General features: G+C 34.1%; 1 protein-coding gene across 8 annotated transcripts in view; it reads right to left on the reverse strand.

Annotated features, from left to right (window-relative positions):
* Fbxw7 (F-box and WD repeat domain containing 7) overlaps positions 1-27,841 on the reverse strand; it is a 179,937-nt gene that overhangs the window by 105,182 nt on the left and 46,914 nt on the right. For 4 of the 8 annotated variants that reach the window (XM_023723664.1, XM_023723661.1, XM_023723666.1 and 1 more), the window contains exons 2-3: positions 20,739-20,806; positions 19,147-19,194 (exon numbers count right to left, since the gene is read on the reverse strand). The exons of 1 other annotated variant lie outside the window; for it this stretch is intronic. The gene's annotated coding sequence lies outside the window, so the exon portion shown is untranslated. Of the gene's footprint in view, positions 1-13,248; positions 13,313-19,146; positions 19,195-20,738; positions 20,807-27,841 lie in introns of all 8 variants that reach the window. 3 more of the 8 variants (XM_023723665.1, XM_023723662.1, XM_023723663.1) reach the window with 2 other exon arrangements.

The raw sequence follows: 27,841 nt of genomic DNA on the forward strand, positions 1-27,841 counted from the left end.
AGGCTATTAAAGGCAGAAGTCCCCTAGCTATTCTCTAAAAAGAAGGTAAGATGCTTTAATATTTGAAACTTTTATATTAAAGCTCAAGTAACAGAGCAACAAACTCAAGATAAAACACCCCAAAATTATACTAACCACTCTTTCTGTCTTCCATCAGTTTAGATCTGTTTGCCTACTCCTTCAGCTCAGCCTATCCAACCTGTTCCCTCTGTAAATGCACATTATTTCAACAGCCAACAGGAATGAGCCCCACCCCTCGCTGTCCCCACATACACTGCTCAAGAACCGCTCAATATCTGGAAAAGAGCTGCTGCAGCATTGCTTTGAGAAACAACAGGGAGCAAATTACTGAACGGATTCTTTAACTTACCAATCAGAACTGCTGACCTTTTATGAGTCTACAATTCAAGAAGCCTGCCAAACACTCACAGTAAGAATAACCAACTGATTTTACTTTTATACTATAAAGTAATTTACAGAATTGTTTTCAGTTGCATTCTTTAATCTAAAATTGAACAAAAAACAGAAAGATAGGCCTAAGTAGCTCTGCAGCTAATACAAATCTTTGAGGGTTGGTGGGAGAGGGCGGGAGGGTGGATGAGTAAGATATGCAAAGTAAAAATTCACTTTGAATACTGTACCTAGTACTTGAAAAATAATGAGCAATGAAATCTGTAACCACTAAAAATATCAGTGCAGACATGACTGAAACAACAGTAAGATAATCCAAGGAAGCTCCTGCTATCACAAATGTTTAAATGAGCAAAGGATAAGTGGTTACAAATAGTTAAATAGATATTAAAAATAAAAAGCAATCAAAAATCTGTCTTGATACTGAATCTTCTCTCATCTGTTTATTTGTATTTAACTGCTTTTTTAAAAACTCACAAATCACTGAAAAAAATTAGTATGAAGTGTATTAGTCACTCTCTAGTTTATTTAATACTTAACCATGCTACCTTTCCCAATAATGTAGATAGATAAGTATATACACCATGTAATTATAATAAATTTTATAATTTTCAAAACAAAAAGGGTCAAATTAATACAAATACTTAATACTTTCTCAAATGATCATAATTCAAATAACTGTAACTTAATGAATATTCATAGAGCAATGAAGCCAACCCTTGCAACAACATTCTTTTTTGTGGGTAGGAGATAATCTAGAAACTAAATGCAATAAAACATCTTCAACTAAAATGTGTAGTTGTATTTTTAAGATTTCCTGGTTTTTGTGGCATTGAGAGGTTCTTTACTAACATACATCTCATGCTAAATTTCTTCCTTGGCAGAAAGCTAAAAAGAGGCAGCATTGCCTCTGCTTCACCTTCCACTGCCCTTTCGATACTCATGTTATACTGGAGTCAATTCTCCCAGAATAGCTAAAAAGCATGCACTTCATGCTGAATTCAAACAAACAAACAAACAAACAAACAAACAGAAATCTTCTGCAGATAAAGGCTACGGAAACAAACAAGCAGAATAATGCAGTGACCTTTTACTCGCCTGCTGGAGGTACTGTCTGCTGCACAGAATTTACAATCCTCATCTGCAGATGCAATTGAGCTGCTAATGCCCGGGAAGTCTGCCTTCCCTGTGCTGCTGCTATACAAGCTGTTCATATAATGAAAGAGCATATTATGGGGAAAATATAAACTATTATCAATTTAGGTCTCTTACATGATTTAACAAACTCCTTAAATCCAGCTACTGTTTTGTCTATCGAATTTTCAGATGGTGTCAGATAGGTTATGGAGCAAGGTCTTATTGCCGCTGATGTACTCCTAGATAATGTGAGAACTACAGATGCTGAGAGACTATGGAAACATTAATATAACATGCCAATAAAAGAACAGGTAGCAAGTATTAAAAACCTGACACAATTTATATTACCACCAAGTATATAACTTGTTCACAATATAAATTTTTATAATTAACAATAGCCTATAAATATCACTATTGTCTAATATATTAGACAAGTATCAATCAAGAATCCCTGTACATGGCTCTTTATGAAAGCAAGTTATTTTTACTAGCTCCTCAGCATCACTATTGTTTCTAAACAAAACCATGAAATGGAAGACCCAAAAGAATAGAATGCTTTTGAAATGATTTTCAATACTTCATTTTTGTCCTCCCTCCACCAGTGTCCTGGCTCATACATTAGTTCTAACTAAAACAGAATGTAAACAATAATGACTACTCCATTATTTATCATTTTCCTTCAATGTCAGTTAATTTAAGGTACTATTGATTCTTAGGCTGTGTACACATGGAACTTGATGGAAACCAACAAAGACAAATGTTTCTAAATCATCAGGAAAAACAAAACAAAACATAATATTGCTTATGGGAAAAAAGCAGTTACTGTTTAACCTTATCTAAGGGTAGATACGCTGAAAAAGTAGAGAAAACGTTATTATGTGTCTGCTAATGACAAGTATCATGACTGCCTCTTCAATAAACTTAACTACATTTTAAGGTTGCTTTCCCTGTAAACAACTGTATTAAAAAAATTGTTTAAGTTAAACAATCTATTTTTACTGAATTTTCATTTCTTTACAAAACAAGCTCATCATTCTGTGAATCTACAAACACAACTCTTGTGGTTTTCCCAATGGAAAAATTTATTTGCATTAAGTAGTAAAATCTAATGTCAAAAGTTTCCTCAAGAACAAATACATTAAACAAAAATGTATGACACTATAATATTTTTAAAAGTATTCTTTCATTTAAAAACACTATATATTGTCACATACAGTATTTGTTCTCAAAATATGAACTCTGGGAGTGCCTGAGATCCTTACATGGAATTGGTGAGATCAAAATTGTTCTTATGATAATACTAAGATATTAATTTTATTTTCAATCTCTCTATTATAGAGTACACACAGATTTCCCCAAACTATGGTACGCAATATCCTACACATAATGTCTATGAAAAACAACTAGAGAAAGTACAGCTTAATAATTAATTCCTTGATAATAATTATTTCTGAAAGTAGGTCTAATGCTTGACATAGTAAGGCTTTATGATTAGAAACAGGAGATGACTACTACCCTCCTAAATTTTTATATATTTGCACTGACACTATAATATTTTTAAAAAGTATTCCTCGATGTGCATATTTACTGAAAATTACTTAGAATGTGAAAGTATATTATTTATTACAATAATTTTAAGCAATAGCTTTTATTGGTATGTATGTGATATTTATCAGTGGATGCAGCTTACAAATACCCATGCATGTACTCTTTATCTTACTCTCCTAAATCTTTTCAGTCTGGGGTTTTGAGATATGTAAAAGAGTTAATCATTACTCTATGTCTAAATGTTCATATTTTCTCCTATAAACCCTACAGGGTTAACTTTCAAAGAGGGTCTTCTTGTTCTTGTCTTTTGCTGAACTTCACTGTCCTCAGGCTTACACAGTTTTGATTCCCATTCATTCATTTAATGACTGAAATAGTTATTAAGCATCTACCATGGACTGCCAATATTGTTGTAAAGATCTTTACTTTTTAATGTTATGATATCAATATATTCCTTTTCCAGATATACTATTATGTATCATACTCACAAATTCACTATACAGACTCAGACTAACAATATGTCCAAGACACTGGCTAGTAATGGCTAACACTCAAATCTTCCAGATTGTGTCAAATTTTTCCTTTCTAACTTGATCTAAACAAAATCCAAAGTAGAACAACTCTCTGTATGTCTAATATATCTCTTTTAGTTGAGAGCAACTCCCTTGGCTTTTTTTTCTTCTTCATGCCACGGACTTGAGAAAACCCCATTAGGTGCCCTACATTCTGCAATTGTGTCTATTCTTATTTTATTTTATCATTTGCCAAATTTCCTATATTTCTTACACATAACTTTTAATGATATTTTACAAAGTCTAACCGCAACAGAAATACTAATGATATAACTAAAAAGACACATATATTTGAACCTCAGAAGATCAAACAGCAATTTAATTTTTAACATTTGTTGAAAAAAAAATTTAATATGGTGTAATAGCCACCAAAAGACAGAAGAGGGAAGTATAATATTTAGGAAAACCATACTAAATAGCATTAAGTTTCTCTCAGCACTAAATTTCAACAGTGATAATTAAAACATACAGTAATGATTAACTCATTCTCAAAACCCCAGACTAAAAAGATTTAGGAGAGCAAGATAAAGTGTACATGCATAGATATTTGTAAGCTGCATCCACTGATAAATATCACCTACCAACAAAAGTTATCACTTAAAATTATTCTAATAATATACTTTCACATTCTAAATGATTTTCAATAAATATGCATATCTAATTAAAACAAATGTTTTGCTAAATAACCATTTTAGTTATACACTAAATTTCTAATTTTTTTTAATGTGTTTAGTACAGGGTCTATAGGGTCTCATTACATAGACTGAACTCCTACTGATCCTCCTGTTTTCAGCCTCTCAAGTTCTCGGATTACAGACATGCCCCTCCACACTCAGTCTCAATCACCATCTCAGTGTGCTCTGGGGGCGGGGCCGGCACTGCACACCTGGGATTGAACCCAGTCCACTGGGCTCTGCCTAAGCAGGCGCTTTAGCACACTGAGCTATCTGGCTGGCCCCCTAAACTCAATTTCTAAACCTTACAGGGAATTACTATCACACATATCCATTACTCAAAAGGAAGCTGCAAAGCCGTTAGTAAAAAGCAATTATGGTCTTCCAAGATTTTTCTTCTAAATACTGGTATTTTTACTAAAATATCAATGTAACATGTAGAAAATATAGCTATCACATTAAAATCATTTTGTGAAAGTACAGAATAAAACAAAATTTATATACAAATGATGATACTCTATCAAGCAAAGACAGAAAATAGTCATAAAACTGTGGGACACGATTCAGACTGCTTTCTGTATCTACAGGGATCTCCCTCTAGATTCCAGCTACGTCTGTCTTTTCCTTTGGATCCCTCCGCAGCAGCGACATCTTTAACATTCACATTTCACTTTGCTCCTCTGAGAGAATACAGACTTTTATTACCATGCTCCTGGTTTTTCAGCATCTATAACTCGCCAACAGCCTTCTGTTGTCAAGGATTTGGACACGCCCCCACTGTGCCCCTCACTTCCTTCTGAGGATCAGCAACAGAATCTTTAACATCTGCACATTTCTACCAATGATACACAGAGAAGCAACCTAGCCTTTTCTTTAGTGTTACTCAAAACTGTACCTGCTTGTATCCACTGCCCTATCTGCAAGACAGCCTCATTTTTAGGCATTCTTGCAGCAGCACTGTACTTACAGGTAATCGGTATTAACTTTCCGTGGCTACTGCAACAAATTATCACAAACAGTGACATATAGTGACCTTAGTGGTCAGAAGTCAAAACTCTGTTCCTCTGATATAACCATCAAGGCGTTTGCAGGCCAGTGTTCTTTCTAGAAGCTCTGGAAGTTTAGGTGTCTCCTTGATTATTTAGTCAGTTTTCAGGAAGCTGTGTAAATTCCTCACTCCATGGCTCCTCCTCCCAAATACATCATTCCAGCCTTAGTGTCTCCCATCTTTCTCTGCCCTGACCTTTTAATGTCTGTTTCATAAAGACTCCTGTGGTTACACTGGGCTCCCTTGGATATCCTAACACAAACTCCCCATCTTCAGATCCTTAACTCACTCACATATGCAGAGATCCTTCAGCTCTGTCAGGAAAAATATGTGCAGCTTCTATAAATTACAGTGTAGACATTTTCAAGGGCTACTTTAACACAATACTGTATAAAAAGTTTGAAATAGAAAAAAATATAAGCTAAACTTCATAATAAGACTGTTGAACTTCAAAAAACACTGACAGAAAAAGAAAAGGAAAGCCTAGGAAAAACCTGCAAAATAGTTATCCAAAGTGCTTGCAAATAGAATACATAAAAAACTCAGAAAGGAGAGGAAAGAAGGGAGATGGGGGGAGGGAAAGAGGAAACGGAAAGGGGTGGGGAAAGGGAGAGAAATTATTACTGCACATTAAAAAGAATAAAGTTCTGAAAGTTCATCCAAAAATATGGGTGATTCTCAAATTTGAGCTATAGGAATTAAACTACACGGAGGACATACATTATACAACTCTACTTTTGCAACATTCTACAAAATGCAAACAAACTTACACTGACAATAAACAAACTGGGGGGTTGCCTGAGATGGGAGAGGGCCACTACAAAGTTAACAGAAAGGCAGTTAGAAGTAACACATACATTCATTACCTTAAGTGTAGTGATGCCCTCATGAGCGCACAGTATGTCAAAACTCATCATATTATGAATTAGTTGCATCTCAACAAAATTATTTTAAATTTTAAAATTAGAAGATAGAAATAAAGTAAAACAGACCAAAAATTAGACAGATAAATGGGCTAAAAAGATAGCCAATATTTTGGCCCTACCCTTCAAAGTCAGTGAGGTCAGGACATAACAGAACCTCTGCTGTGACATCCTATAATTCAGTGGTGTCCCAAATCTTGTGATCAAGGAGATTATGGGGCCACAAAGGAAAGTGATCAACGAAGTACAGTGTACCTAAGGAGAGTCACTTAGAGAGAAAATATTCTCTCAGGTTTTCACAGAGAGCAAATTGGTCAAGCAATGGCCGTGACTCATCCAGATGGCTAACCCTGAAAAAAGATCCACAACGTGCTGTATGCGGTTCCAGGGTAATCTTGAGGGGATCTGACTGACCTTATCAGACAGCAAAAGTTACATTTTTAGTTATATAGGTCTTGCTTTAACTTGGTCTTAACCATCCAGCAGAAAAGTGTAACCATGAGGTATTAAAAAGTAAAGCCATATTAGTATGCTGAGCTGTAAAAGGCTCAAGTCAACACAATTGCCAGTTGTGCTGATAACTCACTATTATTATGGACTATTGGACTCTATTAGGTTATTTAGCTGAATTCAAGTACCTACAATCTTTGGGCTGGCATCAAGTATGAAAAAGACTTTTAAAGATTTCTCCAAATACAGCTTCTCTAACAACAATGGGACACCCATCTCTGACAAAACAAAACAAAAAAGGGGGATACAGATAAAGGGCCATTTTGTTGTTAAAAAAGAAAAAAGAAAAAAAAAATATATATATATATATATATATTTTAATCTCTCTTAGTCCAATGAGAAGAAAGGTTTGTACTAATATTGTTTAGACAAAATAGCATGTCTGCATCTTGTTCTCTGAATAACTACTATGAAGACAACAATATGCAATGTATTAACTATTGTAACTGTCCTAACAACCTGTTTTGAAATTGTTTCATTGCTATTTTATCATTTTTCTCATTAAAATGAATAAAAATAAAATATCCCCTCCCAAAAAAAGAAAGCAAAAAAATTAAAATCTGAAACCTCTTTCTCCAGCAGATCCTAATAAACAATGTGCAGACAAATGAAGTAATCTAAAATACATTCAAAAATTAAAAAACATTGACAATGCCAAGTATTTTAAAAAATAATAATTCCAGATAAAAGATAAGCCTAATGATACTTAGTTCCCGTGGATTTTTTTTTTTTTTTCTCTACCATTCTAAAAAGACAGAAAGTTGTGAAAACTCTTGTATTTTGATGCTTGCTAAGCAAACTAGCAAAGTGGTCAAAAATAACTAGTGGGAAAAAAAAAAAAAAACAGCAAGAAGGCAAATCTATTTTCATGTTCTAAGAAAAAAATCTAAAAAAAATTTTACTTACTTTTTGACATTCTTAATTCTCAAAAAATAGAAGGGCTGTATCAACTTAGTCAACTAAAAAGAATAACCCAGAAGATTCAGCATAGAACACAAACTCTAAGTACTGAACACCTCTGGGCTCCAGCTCAGACAGTTCTCTGTAAGCAACACGAAATTAGGCAAGTTGCCATGTTACACACAAGCAATTGCTCAACTAAAACTAACTGCATAATTATATCATGCTGGATTAGTAGCCCCAATTCCATTTCTATCTACTTTCAGAGAATTAAACACATTCTCATGCTCGCTCGCTCTCTCTCTCTCTCTCTCTCTCTCTCTCTCTCTCTCTCTCTCTCTAATATTTCCTTTTAAACCACCACTAAGACTGCACGCATTTGTAACTAGGAAGAATGGTTTGCAAGATTCATAATACAAAAAAACTACACAAAAAGAGAAAAAGAGGAACAGAGGGAACAAGCAAGTAAGTGACCACTTTATGGTGAATCAACCCAGCTATGTTCAGTTTTGCCACTTCTATGAACCAAAGTAAAATTTTAGCGCACAGTGAGGGACAGACAAGCAATTATATCTTTTCTGCTTTGTAGGACAGCTGAAAGCCAACCAAAATAGCACTAACACAGCTAGACAGCCACAACTATAATGTTCTCCAACTGAAGTTATATACCTTGTGGAAACTAGGGTGTAGTTAATTTGTTTGTTCATTAAAGATAATGAAATGGCCCCAAATAAGGGATAAGGAGCCCTAATCATAATAAAGTGGTATTCTCTTGTCATCTAACTTACTAGCCAAAAACAGTACAAATAATTCAGTGTATAAAGTACATTAGTAATAAACTAGCATTTAGTCTATCACTAGTGCTACAATACATCCATTCAAATCAGAAGTATGACATTGATAACCTACTTTCAAAACCATCAGCATTTCCATTTTTTCCAATCAAGAGGACTCAGTAAAGGGAGCCCATTTTTATGCTAGCTTCTGCTAGTAAAACATGTTGTACAATTAAACCAGCTCTTTTGGACAGATAAGGTACAACAACCCCCTATCTGCAGTTTAACTTTCCAAGGTTTCAGTTACATGTGGTCAACCAGATTCTGAAAATTCTGGAAATAAACAATGCAAATTGCATATGGGTCTGAGGAACACAAAGAAATCTCAGTCCCACTCCATCCCACCCAAGAAATGAATCCTTCCTTTTGTCCAAAGTATCCACATTATATACACTACTCACCCATTAGTCATTAAGTAACCATCTTAGTTAACAGATGGACTGTCCAATTATCACTATCCCATTGCTAGTACCCAAGTAACTCTTACTTAATAATGGACACAAACTCCAAAAGTAGTGACTATGGCATCCAAATACATCAAAGAGAAGTTGTATAGTGCTTCCATTAAGTAAAAAAGAAAAAAAAATATTATGTGCTGAGGTTGCTAAATCTATGGTTAAGTTATCTTTAATCTCTTACTGTGCTTAATTAAGCTTTATCATCGGTATCCATCGTGCCATAGTTTAAATCTGGAGTCTCTCTCAAAGGCTTGAAGATTTGGCTGCCGGGCAGTGGCATTATTAGGAGTTGGTGGAAGCTTCATGAGGTGGAGCTCGGTGGAAATTAATTTACTGAGGGTGCATCCTTGAAGGGCCTATGTGGCCCATGCCATTTTTTTTTCTTTTTCTTTTTTCTTTCTTTCTTTCTTTTTTTTTTTTTTTTTTTTTGGCCTCATGGCTACCATGAGGTGAATGACTTGACTTTACACTCCTTTGCCACAATATTCTGACTCAACACATATTCAGAAGTGAATGAAGTCATTTAACCATGAATTGAAACCTTTCAAACCCGTAAGTCAAAATAAAGTTCTCCCCTTTTTAAGTTAACTTATCTCAGGTATTTGTCACAGCAATGAAAGCAAATATACAATAAAAAAACATAGGAGATTTATATTTCTTAACTACATTGTGGCTCATGCTCCACAAAAGCTACCATAGCAAGTACAATACACTAATAGTCTAACATTAAAAAGTTTTTAATACCACATGGCTATTTTTAACTAGTGCTTTTAGACAGAGTAAACATTACAACTCAGCATACTACAAGATGCACACAAAAAAACATCCACAGATGACAAAATGATTGGATGAAAACTTGATAGAAAACAGTATATTTATATGGCTTCAAAATGTCACCTTGATTATATATAAATGACAAGTATTTTCACTGTGGAGAAAGCCATCTATACCCACTTTGAGCAAAAGATCAAATTTAACATCAAAAATAATAAGCCAGGGCCAGGGAGATGGCTCAGTAGAATTAAGTGTTTGCCTGGCAAGCACAAGGGCCTGAGTTCAATCCCTGGTTCCAAAAAAATGAAAAAACCAAACTCATTTTATCTGCCTCCTAATGTGATACACTGTAAAACACTCTTGTTGTAATGTAATCCTGTACTTTTATTAAAAAATATTTATCTTAAATCCAATGATAAATATAAAAAAGTATGAACCTAGGATTTTGTGAAACAATTAGCTGAAGTCTTTGATACATCATCATAAAATACAAAATAAAGGTGGAGAAATATTTAACATTCAAACTAGAAAATCATGCTACCCAAATCAGTCAGTGAGCTGCCTGGGTCCTAGATATGGCAGGGAAAGCATTTGGTTGGGCAGACAGACTACAAAAGATTTCAGGAAGAAATTACCCAATTCTGAAAGTGGACAAGATTCGTATTTTGTAAAATTAATGCTATTTTCAAAGGTGGAAAATATTGAGTGAAACCAGATACACAAGCTTAAGTATTACATGGTATCTCTCATTTGAGTGAGGCAAAGTATAAACAAAGAGAACAATAAAGGACAGATAGAGGAGCCCAAGACGATGGATCTCTTGCAATAGGGAAGTGAACCAAGGGAACAAGGATAAGGGATAAAGAGAAGGGGAAGGGAAGAGGAAATAAGAATACAGATGTGCCAAGGACAGCAGCCTAACAACCTCAATTAATGTAAACACTATATGCCATAACATGGGATAAGATTAATGATACCAACAAGAATTAAAAAATGGGATGGGGGCCAGGGAGATAGCTCAGTAGAATAAGCACTTGCCTGGCAAGCGCAGGGTCCTGAGTTCAATCCCCCAGTACTGCAAAAAAAAAGGGGGGGGGGATGGGTAACTGAGGAGGAGGAGGAGGAGAAGGGATTAACAAAAAAGAAGCTGTAGTATGGACATGTTCCCATGCCCCAAGGTAAATGTAAACTGCATGAACTGCAAACACTGATTTTTAAAAATGAGCCTAAAAACATAGTAAAACGTTGTGTGACTTCCAAAGAACATTTGTGAAATGGGTAATATAAAAGTTCAGGCTACTGAGAATTTTAGTATATGTACTGAAATAATACAGAAAAAAAATCAAACAAATGTTTCTTTTTAAAAATTCTATTTATTTATTTATTTATTTACTTATTTTGTAGAGGGTCTCTCTATGCAGCTAGAACTCATAGTAATCCTCCTGTCTCAGCTTTCCTAGAGCTAGGATTATAGGTACACACCACCACACCTGGGGGCTGGCACAGCATGTGGTACCAGGGACTGAACCCAAGTCCTTGCACTTGCCAAGTAGGCGCTTAGATCACCAAGCTATCTCCCCAGCTCCAAATGTAACTTTTTAACTTGAAACAAACTAGATAACTTTTTACATTATGCATAAGAGCCAAAGAATTAAAATACTAAGCAGGTTAACTTCTTAATAAAACAGTTGTAGTAGAAATAAATGGGACTAAGAAGGCAATTCATATACAAAAACTTTAAACCATGAGGAAACACTTTTCATTACATATTGATAAAAATATCATGAAGTGTCAATGAGGGGCATAGTGAAATGGAAATATTCACCCACTGACAGTAAAATAACAAATACAGGATACTCTCACAATAGCTATTATTTCCTGTTTAATGTTTATCCCTATTACACTGTTAGCTACCCTAACATTCATGGAGGTGTAACAAGGTTCCTTGTTGCAACCACAATACCAAGAACTTGAAAATGACTTTATAATCGAGCAATGAAAGAATAATATACTGTAATACAATCTTTTATTTTTTTGGTGGAACCGGGGAATTGGGGAATTTAACTCAGACCCTTGCACTTGCCAGGGAAGTGCTTATTCCACTGAGCCATCTCCCCGGCCCCTGTAGTGCAATCTTAATATGGAATACCATATGGAAGCTAGAGTAAGCCATAATTTATTTAAGCCAAACTTCATTCTTACCTTTCATAAGACTGTAACTAAGGACAAGGCTCCCAAAGAATTCTATGTAATTCTTAAAAACAATGAGTTACACAGGTAATATAGGTCCTTTTGGGTTGAAAACTTCAAGAAACTGTTCTTCATTATCTCCCTTTCCTGATATATTTGGTAAAATATGAGAATAAAATACAACAGAAAGGTAGAACTAAAGCATGACAGAACAGGTTTCCAGTTGAACACAGTACAAAAGCTTGACCATCAACATGAATGCATAAAAAACCTCTCCAGCTGGGTCACATTACAACTAGAATGCAAATCTAAATTCCTTACCTTAGCCTACCCAGGCCCCATACAACTCAGGCCTTGTTTTCCTTTTGAAGCTTTTCTACTACCATGAGGTCTGAATCTCATTAGACAAGCATGACATAATTCAATTTATATAATATATTCAGAACAGGCAAATTCATAAAGATGAAAAGATTAGAATTTACTAAAAAAAAAAAGATGAAAAGAGGAAATTTTGGCTTATTAGCTAGAGATTTTAGTTAGAATAATGGAAAGTTCTATAAATCATGGTGATAAATGCGCAACATTTTAAAAGTAGTTAGTGGGCCTGGGAGATAGCTCAGCAGTCTAAACACCTGCCTAGGCAAGTGCCAGGACCCAGGTTCAATCCCTGGTACCACATGCCATTCCTACCCATGCCAAGCCGGCCACCCAAACCAAGCATGGTGGCATGAACCTATAATCCCAGCACTAGGGAGGTGGAGACAGAAGGAACACTACAAGTCCAAGCTACATAGTGAGAACCTGTACCAAAAAAAGAATTTTTTTAAACAATTAAAATAAAATGATTAGTTCCACTGAAATGTACATCTAAAATAGTTAAAACAAATCTTATTATTTTAAAAAGTGAAAAAGACCACCACACATAACTGAGAAAAACTGAAAGATAATCAGCTATAAAAAAGCAAGACATTTATAAATACAATTTGAAAGCATTTTCAAGTCATTGCTCAGCTTTACTTCAAAATATTTCCAGTGCCCTAGAAAAAGAGGTTAAGCAAAGGATTTATCCTAAGCCAGAGTGCTACCATCTTCTTGTTCAGAAGGTAGACGACCTGAAGAAAAATTACCATGAGGAACCCAGGAAGGGGCTACTGGCTGAAAAAGTTCTCCAGAAGTATCTGCAGTTTAAGGAGGATATGATAAATGCCATTCTACACACAGATCAGACTCTCAGAGAGAAACAAAAGGAGATTGAAGTAGAACATACGAAAGCTGAATCTGCAGAGGCTGCCACAAAAATGTTGGAGGAAATGCAAAAGAATCAGGAGACTCTGGAACAGAAATAAAAGTTATCAGGAGCACATCAAACAGTTGACTCAGAAGCTGGAGAAGAAGAGGGCCCAGTTGATGGAAGAACAACAGATGACTCTAGCTTTTAAACTCCAGGAACAAGTCAAACTATGAAGAGAAGGATTTGCAAGAGAAAGCAGACAACTTCATAATGAGATACAGAGTCTCAGAGAAGGCATGGAAAATTTAGATGGTGGATGTGTCACACTCTAAAGACAAAAGAATAGAGCAGTCTTGTCGCTACTTACTATTCAAGGGATAACTAAAGCAATTATAGGTTTTGGAAGAAATGTCACTTCAGTTGATGGTAAATAAATCTTCTATCATAAGCCCCTAAAGCCTGCAACAACATGGAATACAAAAGTAGAAATCACATTCATCTTCCTTAAAAGATTGTAAACTGTGTACCAAGGATGCATTTAACCTCTCTACCAGTACAGGAGGAAATGATCCCCAGTAGACAGATGGACACTGCAAAAAAAAATCTTAGGTAAAACTTCACAGACAGAACATCAATTTGGCCAAGAATATGACACATTCCAAAGTCAGGTACACAGATCCTAGTTTCTTTTATCAAGGCTGTCTAACCAATAGGCAATAATCTGCAAACTGGCAAGGGACAGTCCTTATCAATGGATCGTAGGCAAAGCAAGCCACCCTTATAGAGATCACTAGCCTCCAAATATGTTATACAAAAAGATGCTAGAAACCATTAGCATGAGAAAGTGTAGAGTCATACACATGTGGGCTAGAGAAGGAGGCATTCCCTTTTTGCTCAGTTTAACAAGATTGTAACATTAATGCGGCACTTTAAAACTTTAGACAACTGACAACAGATGAAACATAGTAAGTTTTGCCTTCTGCATAGCAGTGTACAGTTTAAAGTCAGACTTTAAAGGATGATGGATGTGTCAGAAAACTACTGAATATGCATTTGTAATAACGTTTAAGCTCTTTTTATAATTAATAAATTTCATGTTCAGTATGTTTTGATATTTGCCAAATAGCAGACGTGCATCTTATTTTAAAAAGTATAAATTCAACAACAGATAAATTTTTTGTCATGGTTAATTGTTTTCAAATAAGGAAAGTTTTTTATAATCATTAAAGTTCTTATATGTTACGTATTTACTAGTTCATATGTTGATTCCTTCCTAGGATGGCCCTTGCCATCTGTCACTTCCCTTTGAAATGATGAATTTCCCTTGGAACTGCTGGCAAACAAAATTCCAGCTTGGGTTTATTAGAACATGTCTTTTCAATATATCATATCTTTTGAACATATCTGGGCATAGAATTGTTATTTAATAGCTTTTACCTTTTGTCTCTTTGAATTACTGTTCCCATGTCTTCCAGCCTCCAGTCCACTTCCATGTCCAGATATTGCCTCTGGTGTGTGCTTCCTCTGCCTCAAAGCTTGAGCTGATGCTTTCCACTAAATAGGGGTTTGCAGCTGTTGTTTGTTCCTCTCCATTATTTATTCTTCATTAATGCACATTTAAATTAGTTATTATCTCAAAGGTTTCAAAATTGTTTCTCTCCACTTTGTCCTTCAGACTGATTTTTCTTAATCTATTTTTAAGATATAGCTGACTATTCTGCCACCTGCAAAAGCCTGTGTTGCTTATCTATTTAACTTCCATTCCAGATACTCATTTTCTTGGCCTAAATTTCTCTTTTGCTTTTGCTTTACAATATCTTTGCTGAGATCCCCTTTACTTTCTTAAGGTTACTTTTATGTAATCTTTTCAGCACAAGATTCCTTAAAAATTCTTCTGATCATAAATAGTTATTTTAAGGCCTTTGCTAAATCAAGCATCTATTCCTACTCAAGATTAGTTTCTACTGAATAATTTTTCTGTATCTGAAAATGAGTCATTTCCATTTTCTTTACAAATCTGATAATCTGTTAATTTGTTAGAAGAAAAGAACATCGTAAGTAACATACTGCAACTCTAGGTTTTGTTATATTCTTTCAAAGAGCTTTCTGCTTTTGATTTGTGTATGAGTTTTAATAGGCTTGCCTAAACCCAAACTGCAAACTATGTTTCTTCTGCAGTATGTGACAGTGATTTTGCTCAGTTCTTTTACTTCCTAGCTGCTCACATCCTCTCCTTTGGGCTTCTCTCAGTTGTGACTCCTCTCAGTCCCATGTTCTGTCCTCTGAAACCCAAAGTCAGCTTTTGACCATCCTTGTCTCATAAAAGTTGAGAAATGTATTCAGAAAAGAAATAAACAGAAATCTCATGTGATTCACTACTCTTTCAAGAGTGAAAATCCTGTACTAATCTCAGATAAGGAACTAAGCTGGTCGTACATGGAAATAAAAAGATGTACTTAATAAAACTAAGAAAACTCTTATTTATAAGATTAAAAAAATTAAAATTTTTTATTGCTACACATTGGCAGTGATGCCAGGCATGGTGACACCGTGGTAGTCCCATCACTCAAGAGGCTGAGACAGGAAGACTTCTACAAGTTTGAGGCCAGCCTGGGCTGCAAAGTAAGTTCAAGGCCAGCCCAAACTACAGGATGAAAACCTGTCTCAGGAAGAGGAGGAGGAAGAAAAGGAAGACCACAATATTTATTAATGTATGAAATCAAATAAATACACAATAACTGTCATGATAAATTAAACTATTAAAAATAGTCCTCCCCTCTTTGATCCAAAAACTAAACATGAATTCACAAGACTAATATCGATGAATGACTCACACACAAATAGTTTTCTTCATTGTAATACATGGAATCAAGCATAAGATTTTGCTAGAAACAATTAGCTGAGGAATTGAAGCACACATACAAGAATATTTGCTTCCTTTAGGCTCTGGCTGTCAAACACAGAAAATGCAACACTTTTTTATAGACTTATAATTTTTTTTTTTTTTTTTTAGGAACCGGGGATTGAATTCAGGCCCTTGCACTTGCCAGAGAAGCGCTTATTCCACTGAGCCATCTCCCCGGCCCCTAGACCTATAAAAATTAAAAACTTTGTCATAGGCTGAGCCCATCAATGAATATGTATTTAAAATAAATGTACAATATGAAAACCAAAGCACAAAAGAAAAACCAGACAAACCTAAATACATCAAAATTTAAAACTTATGTGCTTCAAGGGATACCATCAAGAAAGTAGAGATAATCCACAAAACAAGAGAAAATATTTTCAAATCAAGACTCTGATAAGGGTCCAGTACATAGAGTATATAAAGAATGTTTACAATTCAAGACTAAAAAGACAACTCAACTTTAAAACTGGACAAAACTTCCATACAGACTAATGACAAATAGGACATGAGAAGATGCTTATCATCATTCATAATGGCAATGAAAATCAAAACTACAATACAGGCCACGTATACACCACTGGTGTAGCCAGTTTGACAATTCCTCAGAGATTACATACACACAAAAAATGACATTACTTAGCAATTCAACCCAATCCATGTGTACTAAAGAAATGAAAACGTGTCTACATGAAAATAACAATTTTCCTTCAGAAGCATTTCTAATGGCCAAAAAAAAAAAGTGTATACAAGTCATCACCAATGAATGGATGGATAAACAAAATGTGGTACACAACAGAATATTATTCAGTCATAAAACTGAATAAAATACTGGTAACTATTCTACAATTTGAAAATATTCTGCAAAATGAAGAAGATACAAGATGTATAAGCCATTTTTATAAATGCACAGAACAAATAAACATGAAAAGATGCTTGTCATCATTCATAAGTGTTGCCTAGGGCTGAAACGGAAGGGAGGAGAAGGGCCTGATGAAAACATTCAACAGGAGCTATGACTCCACAACCCTTAAGATGCTAAAATAAATACAACTGAACACCGAAGGATGAATTTTCTGGTATGTAAACTATATCTCAATAAAACTATCAGTAAAATCAGCAAAGACGAAACATACATAAGTACATGTAATGGATACTATTATGGGCTTCTGGACTCTTTTAGAATATTTTGCTAGGTTTACACACCTATAATATTCAAATAATGGAACTTAACAAAAAAAGGGTATACAGACGATTGTATCTGTGTATTCAAAGTGGATAGATATACAGTTTGTAAACAGGATATCAAGTCCACATCTTGTACAGCAATTAACCACTAGGAAGAATGTATACAGTGTGTTAATTATTGAAACTGTCCTACCGATTTGATTTGCAACTGTCTCATTGCTATTTGTTTATCAATAAAATTATGGGAAAAAGTAAGTATATGTAATGGAAAGACAATCAGTTTACTAACTCAAATACGTGCATCAACAGAGAAAAATGATAGTAAACTACTCTTTTCAACTCACTACATACCTAGAAATAAGTTACCACATTTGAATGTAGTAGAAATGTTTAAGACCTTTGCAAACATCATTTCCTCCTTAAAATATTACATTTATTATAAGTATACAGTAAACAGATTAGTATAATTTCTGAATATGTAAATCTCAACTATGATTACTATAATCTTAGACATATCTTTGAATATTTGTTTCAAACTCATTAAAAAGGTATGCCAGAGACAGTAAGATAGCTCAGCAGACTAAGCGCCTGCTTAGGCAAGTGCAGGGACTAGGGGCACCACATGCTACGCCAGCCCCAGCCCCAGGCAGGCTGAGCTGGCCACCAAGACCAGGTATGGTGGCTCATGCTTGTGATCCCAGTACTGAAGGCTGAGACAGAAGGATCCCTACAAGTCAGAGCTGCATAGTGAGACCCTGTACTGTGTACCAAAAACATCTTTTGTTAAAAAAAAGGTATGCTCAAGAAATAAGTGCATATCATTATAATTTCTTCATATATCTTACAAAATCTCCTTTAATCAAATAAATATATTTATCTCCGAAATCTTTTTGACTACATTAAAAACCATCACAAACTCTAATATGACACTCGATTATCCAACCTCCCAGCAATTTCCCGTTTTTGAAGTATATTTAATCACTTTAAAATCTGTCATACTTGGTGCCACACACTTATCCCAGCACTTAGGGCTGAGGCAGAAAGACTGCTACGAGTTCAAGGCCAGCCTGGGCTACAAAGTGAGTTGAATGCCAGCCTGAACTGCATAGTGAAATTCTATCTCAAACACACACACATACACACACACCATCATGCTTAACAAAGCACTGTTATAACTGTAAAATCACTACAACATATAAATCTAAAACAGTATACAGTTGAAGTAATACACATTCTGAGATTGTCACCTATATTTATGCAAAAATAAACCAGTAAAAACTTTATCTAATGCATGTATAAGTCTAATGCATGTATGTATCTTAACTATAGATATCTATAAAACTTTTCATATTTTAATCTTTAAACAAAGACATTAAGGTAATCTAGATAGAAAAGAGCCCAGAGCCTGACAGAATAATTGCTGGCATGTTGTAGCAGACAGTGCCGAAGATGAGGAGGAATCTAGCAAAAGATAACAAAAAAAAAAAAAAAAAAAAAAAGGAATTTACATATGCTTTGGCAATGAATACAGAACTACTGCAAAAACTCAGGTAGAAGAAATCTAGCTCATCCATAAAGTTTTACCATTCCTAACCACCAAATCTAATACTTCCTCTGAACTCAGGGCTACACAGCCAAAGAATATTCTGGACCAAATGTGTAGAAAAGATTCAAAGACATCAGAACATGTACAAGGAGAAAAACTGAATCTGTATCTAAGCAAAATTAAATGCAATATAATTTATACCTGTAATTTACACTTAATACAATTGTGTCATTCATACAGCATATTTAAATTCAAGTAGCATGCAAAGTACTTAATGTGGAAATCATGTACTTACCAACTACTTAGATAGCCTTTTAAAAATCTTGCTGATGACTGAGACTCCCTAAATAATAAAAAAATAAAAATAAGAAATAGTTTTTCAAGTTTAAAGTTACATCTACTCTGTAAAATCCACCTAAGAATTCTGTTTTATATGAGGATTGTTTAAGTACAGCATTCTAAATCCAGAGTACAAAGCTAGCCTCACTGCAGACTTGAATAGAAATATGCTATTTTCAAATCACTTTATGCCTTACAGTGCTTACTGTAGCTGCAAGGAACTACCCAACTCCATGTTTTTAAGCCAGCATTATGATGTCTCAAAACCAAAACAGTAAGTAAGGGAGAACATAACACATTATGAAAAACAAAGAAATCTCCCTCTCCTAGATTTGTGAAATAAAGCTGTTTAAAAATTCGTTTCAAATAACCACCAAAATAACTATGCATTTGAATTAGCTGAAAATGTTACCATACTAGAAATTTTAATACCACATATTAAAATAATAATGTTTTCTTTTGAGTAAACCAAACCAAAGATTTTGTATGACTATTTCTGCCAAAATCAAAATCAATCAAATTAATATCCATTGCAGGTCATGGCAAAGAGGGAAAGAAATATATATTTGAGAACTACACATAAAATTTTTAAAAAATAAAACTTTTATATGATGACAACAAAATACTACCAAAACTTCTGAATCAAACAAATTTGACTTTGTCTTCATATTGTAAGAGCACATTAACATAATAAAGTTAATCTGTATAGTATTTTTCTGTATGTAAACTTCAACTTTTTGAAGTTTATTTTATAAAAAGGACACAGAAAAACAAAACAAATTGGATTTTCTTATGATTAAGTATTTTGTTAAATGTGAAAATACTAGCAACAAAGTAGGATAAAAAAACTTAGCAATACACATGTACAACAAAGGACTTATACCCAAAATATTTCAAACAACAAAAATATTTCAAATCTCCAAGAAAAAGCCCAATTTTCAAGACAGCTTAAGAATGAAAACTTTTTAAGAGATCACTAGAAAAGGCACTCAACATCACTATCCATCAAGAAAATACCACAATGAGATACTACAACCACCAGAACAACAAATTTTTACCTAAAAACCAGAGAGTACCAAGTACATACAAGCAGAATGCACAGTAACTGGCAACCCCATGCACTGTAAATATAAAATGCTATGAAGAGTAGGAAAACCTGGGCATGTCTACCTGAAAGCACACTCTGATGATTACCAAGCAGCACACCCCCAGACATAACCTCCACAGAAACACACATGTGTGCACACAAAAAGGTATGGACAAGAATTACCATATCATTACTGGTTAAAAGCCCCACGTGATTCATAATCTAAACATCAATAAGCAGAAAGAAAAAACGAGAGTATACTCGTACATGAAATCCTAATCTACAAAAGAAAATTTTCAAAAACCAATAGCACAAACAAAATGACAAATCTCAAAAATTCAATGGTGTGTCAAAAAAAAAAAAAGTCAAGACAAAAACGCACATACTATACTACATATTTCTATAAAACTTAACAACAAACCAAACTTATTGCTGGTTATTAAGTCAGAAGAGTAGTTTACCTTTCTTGTGAAGGCATTATTGACTGGGACAGCATACAAGGAGGCTTCTGAGGAGCTGATATCTTGATCTAGGTTGGGGTCAAAAAGGTGTGAAGGTGTATTCACTTTGTAAAAGTATAACATAGAAGAGTTTTTACTTTTCTGTATGTAAAATTCAATTTATTTAAATTTATTTTATTAGAAAATCAAAAACTACTTCTCAATAAAATAACTTTAGGTCATGATACTAATAAATAACTGATTAATTTGAAAAATCTGCTCTCCTAACAATATGAATATAATTCTAATATTATATATTATACAATAAGTAACTGGTTAATTTTAAAAATCTGAAATCTCCTAATTATATAAATACAAAATTCTAATAGATTTCTATTGACTATATACAGGTAATTTAAATATGACCATTCATTCTGTACTGGTAAATTTAAGAGAAGTTTCAATGTAACTCTAAATTTTATCACAGGGATTCCTCATAATCCTTGCTCACTGGTTAGGGATCCCTTATCTGAAATGGAAGGTACTACAAGGGATTCACAATTCAAAGATCTCTCAGATAATTGGGATATTTGCAGAGACTTCACTACGTGAGCACTCAACTCAAACACAAAAATTCAAAATCTGTTCAATTTCAGACACATTTCAGATCATTTCACTTGAAGTTGTGCCATCTATAATGGTAAAGAAAACTGTTTTATAAAATTCTGTTACAGTCTGTCCTAATCAGGCGCAAGTAAATATACAAATCAGCAATTTTGCATGCATATTGTAAAAACATTATTAGCAAATCTGAACAATGATCTCAAACCAGATGCTCAAGTGAGGCATTCATAAAAAACTGTTAAGCAAACTTCTTGGCCTTAGTTTTCAGAAAATCTTAAGTATTTAAAATTAGTACCTATTAAAGAAAACTCCTTGAACATGCTGAAAAAAAGCCTTGCAAATAAATGTTCTTATATACCTAATTTTGTTAATACTTAAATGGCACCCTTGTTTGATGAAAATATAAACACAGTTCTATTTCTTTTAAAATATTTTTACATCATATTTACCTACTTGCTGTTTTTCTTTCACTAACCTACTTTTCTCTAAATTAAACATCATTATTTGATTAGATCTGATCACCTTAATAGACCTGAGTAAGAATTCCTGCCTTATTAATCACAACCTATTTTCTTGAGATGCTGTTTTGTTGTTGTTATAGTTGTTGTGAGCTGTAAACAAAATATAAGGGGGATACCAGGGTTGAGGAATTTAAGTTTCTCATCAGCAATATTCCTCTCAAGGGAGAAACAGCATTTAGGAAAACCTACCAAAAGAACAGGGGAATTTTCCTGAGTTTTATGTTGTACCAACTATAAGATTTCAACATGTCACAGATTGCTTTTCCTAACTTGAATCAGCAGGAATTATGAGGTTTCTCCTTGGAAAATCACTAACCATCCAAACAGGGTACAGAGAGGTAGACGGTACATAAACACTTCCATAAAATGTATTTTTTTTGTGTTGTTCTGCTTTGTTTGACATAGGGTCTTATTCTGCACATCCAGCCTATACGGCAAACTCACCGTGTATCCCTTTCAAGGAGGAGCCTGCTCCTTTAAGATCCACCTCCTCTGCTGAGGAGGATGAACATGCCTATCATCCCAGGTATGTAGCTTAGCCAGGTAACTTAGCAAGTTACCTCAAAAATAAAAAGGGGTTGGGGCTACAAACAGCTCAGGGCTCCTTAGCCCAGTGCAATCACTGGATCAATCAATAAGTAACATTTAAAAATTTAAAGTCATAAGGGCTTCCTTTGTTATGAACAAAAGTGTTAATTTAGCAGGCACTCTAGGACAAAAAGGATACAAACACCTTCTTTATGACAAGCTTGTTACATTCTTATTATTAAAGATCAATTTTCTGTATGTAAAGTCTAATTTCTAAAACAAAGAAAAACCCAGTAGAAGGATTAGGATCTTAGGGCATAGTTTAGGGTCAACTTTAAAGCCAAGAGAAAATAATGGCCAAATTAACTCCAGACAACAGATCCCATCCCAAATAAAAACAGCCCACAGAACCATCTGTGGGTTTACTAACGTCACTTATCTAACACTGATTTGTAGCAATCCTAAAGACCCCAAAGAAGATTCTAAGGATGCAAGCAAACCAATTTGAAAGCAAAAGAACTGTGATGAATTTAGGGATGGTACCTTAATGCTCAGTAATAAATCTAATGATGATCACTCACAAAAGATAACCATATAAATACTGGCACTTAATAACCTAAAATTTTTAAAGGTTCTAAGTTACAGTAAAAGGAAAAATAAGTTCTGGTGTTCTATTGCATAGTAAGGCAACTATAAAAGCGGTAATAACTATTTCTTAATAAAGCTAGAAAAAAGGATTTTGAATATCTACATCAAAAAGAAATGATAAATGTTTCAAGAGGTAGATATGATTATCCTGATTCAAACATTATACAATATTTACATTATACGGTATCTCAATGTACCCCATAAAGGTATAGTTTTTAATGAGTTAATTAAGTTTCACAATAAACCAACAGAATTTATTTATCTGAATATCTTTAAAGGCTCATAGTTCATTTTTTATACTGTTATTCTTGTTGCTTTCATTTCTAATTTTGAAGCTAGACGGATAAAAAATACAAGAACTCAGGGATTCTGTTAGTTAATGAGTTCTAAATACAGAGGTCCCCCCAGCCCTTCAGTGATACTCTTAAAGTTTCAGTTACCTACAGTTGACTCTGACAGTCTTAAATATATTAAATGAAAAATTCCAGAAATATCTCCTAAGTTTTAAGTTACATGACACTAAGTAGCAACAATAAAACTGAACACCCAGGAGCTCCATCCCACCCGCGTATCCATGCTGTATACACCACTGCCTGCCAGTTACTGCTTCTGGTGCAATGCTAGTATTCTGGTAGGCTGAAGCAAGAGAAAAACTGTCTCGAGATCCACTCACATTAAAACTGTAAAAAGAGATCGGGATCTAACTGGTTATGAAGACCCCAAGATCAGTCTCCCAGGAACAAAAACAAAAACAAAACAGCTCATGCCATAACAATTTTTAATAAAAAATACAAATTTTCACTTAAAATATCTCATGTTGCATTTCTATTTCTCTAACAAAGAAGGCACAGAATCCAGTATTTACTCTCAAGCACCTGGCCTGATCTTCACAAATCTGTGAAGAAACACTTACACAGTTCCTCGATGTTAAAGAATCTCCCTCCGTCTATGAGGGCATCCTCACAGACACTACAGGCAAATTACAAAGAAAATTCGTGATACTTGCAAAACCTCTCATTTGTTCTGGTTGTCAAAACAGTACAAGAAGTCTCAATACAACTTATCTGTATTTCTACACAGTTATTCCCCTCATGGTTTTTTTTTTTTTTTAATTTATTTGGCAGTACTAGAAATTAAACTCAGAACCTTGTACTTGTCAGATAAGCATTTATGCCACTGAGCTATATCCCTGGCCCCTGTTTTTTGACATTTCCACAAACCTTAACAATGTTTCTAAATTCTTCAGTTCTTATTTCCAGTTTTTCAAAAGGAATTCTTCTGATGCTTTTGACTTACATTTTCTCTACTATCCTATTCCTTAAACCGACATAAGTCTCAGTTAAGTCAATTATTGTACTGAAATATAACCACTGCATGAATTTTAATTCCATTTCCCAAAAGAATGAACTTTATCTAGAAACATGAACTGTTAGCAACTTTGTTATCTGCAACTAATAGACTTTGAAAAAAAAAGAAAAAAACAAATTAGGAGCCATAGTATCTCTTATAATCTGTAAGATTGCCATATTCAAATTAACTTTACAGAAAAAAAAAAAATTCCACACAATCATGTATATCAATACACTTTTAACAAATGGGAGAAACAAATGTCCATAGGATTTATTTGAAATAATGTATTCAGTAAAAAGCAGCCCTACACAGAACCAAGTACAATCACGCTTGCTCTACTGATGTTTTGGTCAACAGCACATAGCATATAGAAGGAAGTGGTCAAAACAGATGGTATTGGAGCAGAAAAGTTCCTAGCTCCTAGGAATGGCAGGCCTGACAGAACGTATACACGTCTGCGGTGCCAGGAGAAACAATGCTACTGGCGAGCCAGTCCATAAAAGCATAACACAGATTAATAATTACAGTACATATTACTTGATGAAGACAGTAACTATGTTACTATACTACGCTACTTAGCACTTTATAGCATGCATTTGTACTTATGTAAAAAGTTTACTGTGGAATAGTAGGCTATGTTACATTTTCTTACATATATCAAGGAGAACAAATCTGTTTGTTAAAAACATTCTAAAAAAGAAAATATGTTCTGGTGATTTCTTAGCAAATGCTATAAAACATTAGGAAAAATAACTCCAATTAAACATCTCTTGCAGAAAAAGAATATTTCTCAACTCAAAATATCGAAGATAATGATACTATAAGAAAACAGCAAACAACATCCATTACAAACATACACAAAAATCATCAACAAAATATAAGCAAAACCAATCCAACCACTGAGAAAATTAGTAGTACCTCACAACCAAGTTTGGTTTATCACAGGAATATATAACTGGTTCAATATTTGAAAATCAAACAATGTGATAAATCATACTAACGAACAAGAAAAACCATATTGCAGTAGCTGAAGAAGAGGCATTGGACGGAACCACATTAATTTCTAATTTTTTTTAAAAGAAGCTTCAGGGCCAGGGAGATAGCTCAGTAGAATAAGCACTTGCCCGGCAAGCTCAGGGTCCTGAGCTCAATTGCCAGTACTGCAAAAAAAAAAAAAAAGGTTCAACAAAGTATGAATAAAAGATAATTTCCTTAACCAGGAAAAGGATATCTAAATAAGCTTATAAAAATTGCATTTACTGATAAAGTGAGGAAAGACCAAAAAGCTGATATTATACTAAACAGTTTTCTATAGAATCAATAGGACAGATATTAGGCATATTAAGGTTCTATCAAATTTTGTATCTCTGCTTTATCTTGAGATGTTGCTATGACACAATGTGAAATAAAAATAATTTAATGGAACTTTTTTTTTTTGGGGGGTGGCCTGGCTCAGGTTGCCCTAAGGGCGAGTTTGGTAAGGCCTGAGGAGCTGGGGATCCAACCAAACTATCCTGTGCTTGACTGCATTTGGACAAGCAGGCACTTAAACACTTGGGCTAATCAGCAGGCCCCCATATAAGTAATTTAAATAACATTGACCATGTTGCTGACAAAGCTGTAGAGGAATTCTTCTCAAATTGGTAGAGCAAGGGGCCGGGGAGATGGCTCAGTGGTATAAGTGCTTCCCTGGCAAGCGGAGGGGCCTGAGTTCAATCCCTAGTTCCACCAAAAAACAAAGCATGTGCAATGAGGTAGGTGAGTGGGTTGGGGAGAGTGGGGGATAGCTTAGTCTTAAACCCTAAGGGGGAGGTTTAAGATGGAGGCTAGTGGTAGATGAGAAGAAAACATTAACGAGGGTTCAAATTGGTAGAGCTTATCTATAATCTTTATTATTCAATTATTTCTTTTTTACAGTAAAACAATAATGTGTTTTTTCTCATGAATTACATCCAGTATAGTACTAGAAAGTACTAACACTGTACATGCAATTAAGAAAGATAACTGGTAAAAGTCATTCAAATTATAAACAAAGAAATTAGAGTCTTTAATCAAAATCATGATTTTCTACATAGTAAACTCTAAGGTACTTACAAAAGAGTTCCTACAACTACTACATAATTATAACAACTCATGGGCTAAAAGGTCAATATATAAAAATCAGTTGAATTTTTATATACTGAGTTAATAATACATCAAAATTTTTAAAAGCAGTAGTATTTAAAAATAGTATCAAAATAAAGTTATACATCTATAAAATATGTACAGAATATATAAGCTAATAGCTATTAAACTGATGAAAGTATCAAAGACCTAAAAATAGAGAACACATCATGAATTTAAGGATCAATATTGTTTAAATGTTGATTATCATATTGATATGAACCTTCAATGTAATCCCAATCAAAAATCTCAGCAAAATATAGTAATTTTTGGCAGAATGGTTGGTTTTCAGGAATCGTTATGGATGACAAAATTCACTGATACTTAAGTATCTTACATAAAACGGTACAGTATTTTAACATTCTGTAAATCAGTTCTCAATTACTTTTAGAATCCAATACAATGTAAATGCCATGTTGTTATATTACCGTTTAGGGAATAATGACACAAGAAAAAATCTGTACACGTTCAATACAAACATACATCTAACTTTTTATCTATGGTTGATTAAATGTATGGATAGGGAATCTGTAATAATAAAGGACCAAATTATTTGTAGTTACCAACAGACGGTTCTTAAATGTATATGAAAATGCAAAGGGGCTAAATAGCCAGAACAATTTAAGAGAAAAAAATTCAGAGAAGTAATACTAACTTCAATAATTACTACAGAGCTATATTATTTACAATAACATTATATTAAGCAAGAGGATAGACACAGATTAATAAACAGTTTAAATCCAGAAATAGTTACTGTTACAAGAAAAATTTTTGAATTTCAATGAAGATACAAAGGCTATTCAACAAAGACAGCCTCTTCAACAAACAGTATTAAAACTTGATCTCTTTTTTTTTTTTTTTGGCTCCAAATGCCTTCGGGGCAGGTTTGCCTGGCTTCAGTTGTAGGGCTCGAACCACAGCAACCTGAGCCTGACAGCTTTGTTGAAGCAGTCACTTAAAGAACTGAGCTAAGGGGCAGGCCCCCAAAACTTGATCTCTTTAACCCAAAACAATGACCCTGAACTCTACCTCATAACGTACAAGATAGATCACAAAAGTGTAAAACATAAAACAAAAAAATATCTAAAAGAAAATAAAGGAAAAGAATCTATACCTTTCAAGGAGGCAAAGAGTTTTAAAACACAATTCTTAAGCAGAAAACTTGATAGCTTCATCAAAATTAGAAACTTTTGTTTTGTAAAAGATACCTAAGAATGTGGCAATTTAAATCCTTTCTGAAAAATGGGGGTGTCAGCTTAGTGCAAAGGCCTTGAAGAGGGCAGACAAAAA

Source organism: Octodon degus, unplaced genomic scaffold (genome assembly GCF_000260255.1).
Source record: "Octodon degus isolate 3935 unplaced genomic scaffold, OctDeg1.0 scaffold00101, whole genome shotgun sequence".
Lineage (NCBI taxonomy): Eukaryota > Metazoa > Chordata > Mammalia > Rodentia > Octodontidae > Octodon > Octodon degus.